This window comes from Marmota flaviventris, chromosome 5 (assembly GCF_047511675.1).
Source record: "Marmota flaviventris isolate mMarFla1 chromosome 5, mMarFla1.hap1, whole genome shotgun sequence".
Classification (NCBI taxonomy): Eukaryota; Metazoa; Chordata; class Mammalia; order Rodentia; family Sciuridae; genus Marmota; species Marmota flaviventris.
In genome coordinates this window covers 147,471,159-147,477,400 of record NC_092502.1, presented here as the reverse complement: position 1 = coordinate 147,477,400, position 6,242 = coordinate 147,471,159, and the positions used below count along the sequence as shown (strand labels likewise).

Genomic DNA, 6,242 nt, shown 5'->3' with positions numbered 1-6,242 from the left:
GCTGACTTTTTCTCAAAGGACTTCAAGCACTTCACATATGGTCAGCCAGATCCTCCCAGTGTAAATTATGCCCCAGGAGTAAGTTAATTGCTTGGTGGGAGGCATTAACTCTTTCAGGTCACTAGGGTTCCTCTTAGAGCACTGTACGAGGGCAGTGATTTGCCAAATAGTACCCCAGCGGCAGCAAAGAATATGTGCAATATAAATTATTCCCAGGGAGTAATTCTGAAACTCAGAAAATCTGGTTTATTATCTCATCTATTCACATAGTATCCCAATGAGGGAGGACAAAAGGAGCAAGAAGAGGGGGGTGGGGAAGTGGAAAAATAGGTGAGCTAGGGATGCCAGAAATTTCCCAAGCTTCCACAGCTTGTTCAAGGTCAGGGTTCCAATTCAAATTGCTTGATCGTCCAGCATGACTTCTTTCCAATTAGTGCTTCAGGGTTGCTCTCAAGTTGATGTTCCTGCCAGTAAGGGCCAGGACTAGGGTGAGGTGAGGTGCCTAGGATTCAAAATTAGGGACTCTAGTCATGGCCCTTGCTAACAAGGGATGGATTAGCTTGAAGCACTCGAGGGTCCACAAAATCCACACTGACTTTTACCACTTGCTTCTATTAAACCCATTAATATTGATGAGGATTCACTAATTGTTTAGTTTTCCCAAGCTGAGGAAAGTGAACAAGGTAACACAGAATAGAAAATAGATCCTATTTGATCAAATAGTTCATCTATTTCAGTAAGGGGAAAACAGTCCTGATTGAAGTCTGCTTATTATGCAATTAGTACATGCCAAAGAGGTGCCTTGGACATCTGGACTTGAAGGTTCAAATACTGACTCCTTGTCCCAGAATCAATTATCCCCAATGGAAGTATTCTCTCTACTACCACTTGTGAATTCCAATTCTTGAAGAAGCCTCCCACCCCCAACATTTTGCAACACGCACTAGATGCTCTTCAAAAGAATCAGGACATAGGCATCTTGATTTCCCACGCAAATCCCCTCTCTTTCCTCTTCCACCTTCTCCTCTTGTGTTCTCCTCTTCTTATTCCTCCTCCTCCTCCTCCTCCTTCTTCTCCCCAATGCTTTCGTGATTGTTGTCTAAAAGCCAATCAGAAAATATAATGGCCCTTTAAACAGATTTTTTAAAAAATATATTTAGCACTCTGCTCTACTTGGAGGTTTGCTAGGCTCCAAAAATCAACTTCTTTTCAAACCTGCTCTCCATTTGGCCTGACAGCCACCTCTGCTACCAATAAAGCTTCCAGTTTATTTTTTTCTGAATTTGGATTCACTTATTGTCTCAATAAATTATACTCAATCACAATTTCAAAGAAAGATGACCCAACACCCTCCCACAGACTCCCCCCCCCCACACACACACACACATCAGTGAAGTAGTTTACTTGGATGGTAGGGGTGTATCATTTACAAAGTGACCTTGGAAAGGTCACTTTGGCTTTCCTGGTAAAATGAGGAGACTGGACTAGAAGTCTCAGGTCCCTTCCAGCTCTGGAATTTCATAACTCTATGAGACCATTTGCATAGTTATAAAATCTGCAGTAAATAATATTTTCACCTGATTGAAGTTTTATTTTTGGAAAAGAGGTGCCTCATAAAGCAATCTCAAGAAATAAAAACAAAATTAGTGGATAATTAGACAATCTGATCGTTATCAAAGAAACTGCTAGAAATCATTGATAACTACCATGCCAATGTCAGACATGATTAATTCTGAAAAACAATTTGCTCCAAAGAATTGGTCTCTTCTCTCTACAGCGCAAAAAGGCCATTAAAGTGCCTTTTCACCCTTTCCTCCCGTTTCCCCACCCCTTGCTTTTCTCCTTTTTAAATGGTCTGAAGGTAAATTTATCTTTTCTTCATGAGCAATAGTATCATTTGTGAAAATGGCTGTTAAACAGCGAGCAAGCATGGAAAAATCCCTGCCCAATAAAGCAGAGACTTTGAAAAGGAAATTGCCCTGCTTAAGTGATGGATTCTGTTTCAGCCGTCATGACCCAAGATTATGAGGGAGTCCAGGGACATGGGTCCTGCCCTTATAGGCAAAGCAGCTGCAAAGCCCCACTGGGAGCTTGTGAGAACTTTGTGAATGGCCCACCCCAACACCTCCAAAGGCTGCAGTCCCTCCAGGCCAGGGAGGTTGAGCAAGAACATGTGAGCACTTAGCATGAGTCTCCCCCGCTAAACCCCTTTCATCCAACCTGGAGCACCAACTCTCCACCCTTATCTCTGCATACCTACCCCAACCAAGGCCTACCTTGGATTCCACAGCTGCATGATACTTTGAGACTATGGAATCATTTTTTGCCATTTTATTTTTTGCCACTTTATGTTCATGTTTTCTCTGCCCAGGACTGTAAGATCCTGGAGCACAGGGCACCAACTATTTAGACATCTTTCTGTTAGAGATTCGTGAGAAATCCCAATAAAGATAATGACACAGGTGAAACAGAAAATGAGCAGGGCTTTGAAACTCTTTCCTCCTGGAAGAGATGGGATGTGTATCACTTGCTCTTTCCCAACTTCAGGCAGGGTTTTCTAAAGGAAAAGCTGAGATCTGGAGATGAGGTCAGAATTCTTAGATGCTGCTATCCTTGCTTTGTCAAAGGATACTCTGCTACTGAGCCAAAGCAGTGCTGTGGATTGTTCCCTTCAGGACTTGGCCAAGGAGCAACTGCAAATCACACTCATCTTTGTGTCCTTGAGAAGATGGAGCCTCTGAGCTGTGAGAGCCTCCACTTTCAACTTGTGGGATTGTGGCAACTGTGACAGCAAGCCATCACCTTGTTCCCAAGACACCAAGTGCTTGCTTCTTGTTTACCCATGATTGAGGTAGTGACTTCAAAAAGAACTTGTTCAGCATTCACCTGAACATTGTAATCCTAAAACTAAAAGTTCTTTCAAAACTAGAAATGTTTGCTTTAATTCTAAATTAAATTTTATGGTTTCCTTTAATTAGTGTTAAAGATAATTAGTATTTCAAAATGAATTTATGTTTTCAAAAAGTCTTAATCTAGACTATCAAAATATAGTGAGTTTCTTAGTTATGCTTTCAAAAGGAATCATAAAATAATGACACCCTTTGGGGAAAAAATAGAGCTAACAAATAAGGTTAGGGAGCATTTAAAAACTGTCAACTCAGGGCTGGGGGTATGGCTCAGCAGTAGAGTGCTCACCTAGCACGTGCGAGGCTCTGGGTTCGATCCTCAGGACCACATAAAAATAAATTAAAGATATTATGTCCAACTACAACTAAAAAATAAAAATTAAAAACAAACAAATAAAAAAACCTGTCAACTCCTGGACTCTACCCCTCAAGAGATGCTGATTTAATTGTCTTGGGTAGAGTCAAGGTCTGGATATTTTTGGTCATCTTGCCAGAGTTTCAGGGCCCATTGAACATCAGACTACAGTATCTGGGCACCTCATGTACACTTCCATGAAGAGTATATATCACTTTATACTGTACCAAGGATACTTGTGTATATGTCTCCCTTTCCTTATAAATGGTACGCTTATACAGGGCTGGGAGTCATATCTTACTCATCTGAGTCTTACAGTGAACATGGGCTGTTAAAACTCTAAGTGCCTTCCATTAACACAGCCTATTCTGAGGACAGTCACTGTAAAGAAGTGGGAAGGAAGTTTCCCAAGAAATAGGGGCCAGGTTCTATACCCTGTGATACCAACAACCTGAACATAGATGATTGGTCCAGGAATAGGCACCTGACCTAAGGTCAGCCACCTACAAGGAGACCTGATACAAAATCTCAGTCCAGCTCAAGCACTTGGTGAGTGCCCAGTGGGGCCAATTAGATCCTTTCACTAAGGAGTTTAGATGTGAGATGAACAGAGAGCTGAGCAGTTGGTCGCAGGAGCAGAAGCCAAAGGAAGCCCAGAGAAAAACAGGGAGAGAGAGGAGCTGAATTACCTTGGTGGTTAAGCCTGTTAGTAGGGCCAGCAGATGCCTGCCACTGAGGGGGCAGCGAGATAACCCAGTCCCAGAGCCGTATCCTGAATGACCTTCCAGTTCCTGAACTTCAATCCAGTTTTCGTGAGGCCTGGCCCAGTGGCCTTTCCGGAAGGCTTTTCAGAGACACGTGGCTGAGTGGTGGAGATTCCGGTCAGCCTTCCTTCCACAGTAAACTCCCATCACTCAAGGTTAAGTCAGTGTATCTTCTCCTTGCAACCCCCTAAAATCCAATCACCACAATTCTCAGGGTCTAGCACTTTGGCCAGCACACAGCTAGTACTAAATAATTGCAGGTGTCTGGACAGCTTGACCATTCCAGTGAAAAGCCTACTTAAAATGAAGAAATCATTCATGATAAAAACACTGTCTTCAAATTCCAAAAACAATGCTAAATTGGAATGAGCATATCAAGCTTGTTCTGTTCTCTCATTTCCAAACCCATTTACACTGCTACCATAGATCTATCAAAGAAGGAAAAGTCGCATTCCACAGAACAGCGCAAAGAGCATCCTGATTTCAAGTAAGGTATGTTTGGATGACTTGACTTACACTCCACTTAATCTTTTATCACAGTATTGTTGGTGAGAACAATTTCCCGCCCACACTAGCTTCACTGACAAACCTCCAAAGTAGCTGATCTTTGACTTTTAAGAAGTTTAATGTGATCCCCCCCCTACACACACACACTCTGCCACACACATTTCCCTTGTCTATTGTCTGCATGAGCTACTTGAAGAACACATACTCCCCAACAACGGGGGTGAGTCATAAAATAAAAGTTACCTGGATGTAAACTGAGCCTGTTTACACTTTTCAGGTTCCTAACTAATAAAATAAAAGAAGTTCAACTGAATTCAGGTCCAGTCACTTCCGGAAAACAGGTTTCTGCTTAGCAAAGACATCCTTTAGTTAGTACATTATTTTGAAGGTGGAGCTAATTTCATGCTCCATGTGAATGGAACGTATTTATGGTTATAGCCATGTACAGGGTGTGTAAGGACTTGCCCTCCTCCTGTCCTCTACAAAGGAAGGATCCTGGCTGCTTCTGGTGGTGAGCTAACCAACAAAAGGAATGCCGAAAAGGTCTCACCTCTCCCACTCAGAGCTCTGAAATGGAGGCTGGGTCTCTGCTCGCTGGAAACTAAGCACCCAACGGGATACAGGCTTAGGTTTTCCATCTCATTTTCGAAAATCTGGATAAACGCAGGTTTTGCCCAACCTCCCCTGACCTCTTCTTGATAAAATGATCTTATGCCTCTGGAATTGGGATTTTGAATGTATGTGCCTACCCCATGTCTGGTATTATATTACAACAGCATGAAAATGGAGCCTAGGACTGAGGAGCCGGCCAGCCTCAGAAGCCTTCTTCATTGCCTGCCATGTAATACATGATATGCAAAGCCTCTGACTTCAGCCAGCAGATATTTGGAGACCGTGTTGGCCCTAGCATGGGGACTAAACTAATGTGTGTTTAGGTCAGAAAGCGAATCAGAAAAGCCAGTGGAGGGCACGTCACGAAGTGCGAGTCCTATAAATGCATCCCCACTCGCAGCGTCCCCTGGCAAACACTCGGCTTCCCTCCCTGGGCCGCTCCACATCTCTCCTTCTTGGTGCTAGGAGAACTCCGGCAGACAGCTCCTTGTCTCGCCGCTGCCTTCTACCTGCAAAAAAGACAGAAGGCGAGACCGCCAAGGAGGAAGGAACGCCTTCGACAGGCGCGAGGAAAGCCTAGTGTAGCCTCCACCAGGCAGAGCGCCCTTCCTCCCAGAGCGGGGCACCGAGGCGAAGCCCGGCGCGGGTGCGGCGGCCAAGTTCGGATTGCCCCTTTCTGTTGCTCCAAGCCGAGCTCCGCACATTCCTCTGGATCTACCCGGCGAGGAGAAGGCGCGAGCCCGGCGGCGTCTCCACGCGCTCAGCGCTCTCCCTGCACCCCGGGGAGGGGCGCCTCGCGTCACCCACTCGCACCCAGCGCCTGGCCTTCCGAGCTCCAGCGCCTCCTCTCTGTTCTCCTCTCCCTCCCCCACCGCCGGGCCCGCCACAGCCTCCCGACCCCTCCCCTCTTCGGGCCCCGAGCCTCCCCTCCCCCACACCGGCCCCCAGGCCCGGGCTCCCGACGACCAGCCTGCGCTCCTGGCGCCCTCATGTCTTCAAGGGACTGCCCGCGCGGGTTGACGTGGTGTCTCATTCGGATCTCCAGGCAAGACCTCAGCTCCCACGGCAGCATCAGACAGGCCCGCCTCACACTCCCAG

The 6,242-nt window shown here is 45.7% G+C and overlaps 1 long non-coding RNA gene across 1 annotated transcript; it reads right to left on the bottom strand.

Moving 5' to 3' along the window:
- Positions 1–314: 314 nt before the first annotated feature.
- On the bottom strand, positions 315–5,708 carry LOC139705717 (uncharacterized). The gene is made up of 3 exons (XR_011707525.1): positions 3,951–5,708; positions 945–1,099; positions 315–502 (listed from the first exon to the last, which is right to left on the bottom strand). It is a non-coding gene; the product is annotated as an uncharacterized lncRNA (long non-coding RNA).
- Between the last annotated feature and the right edge of the window lie 534 nt (positions 5,709–6,242).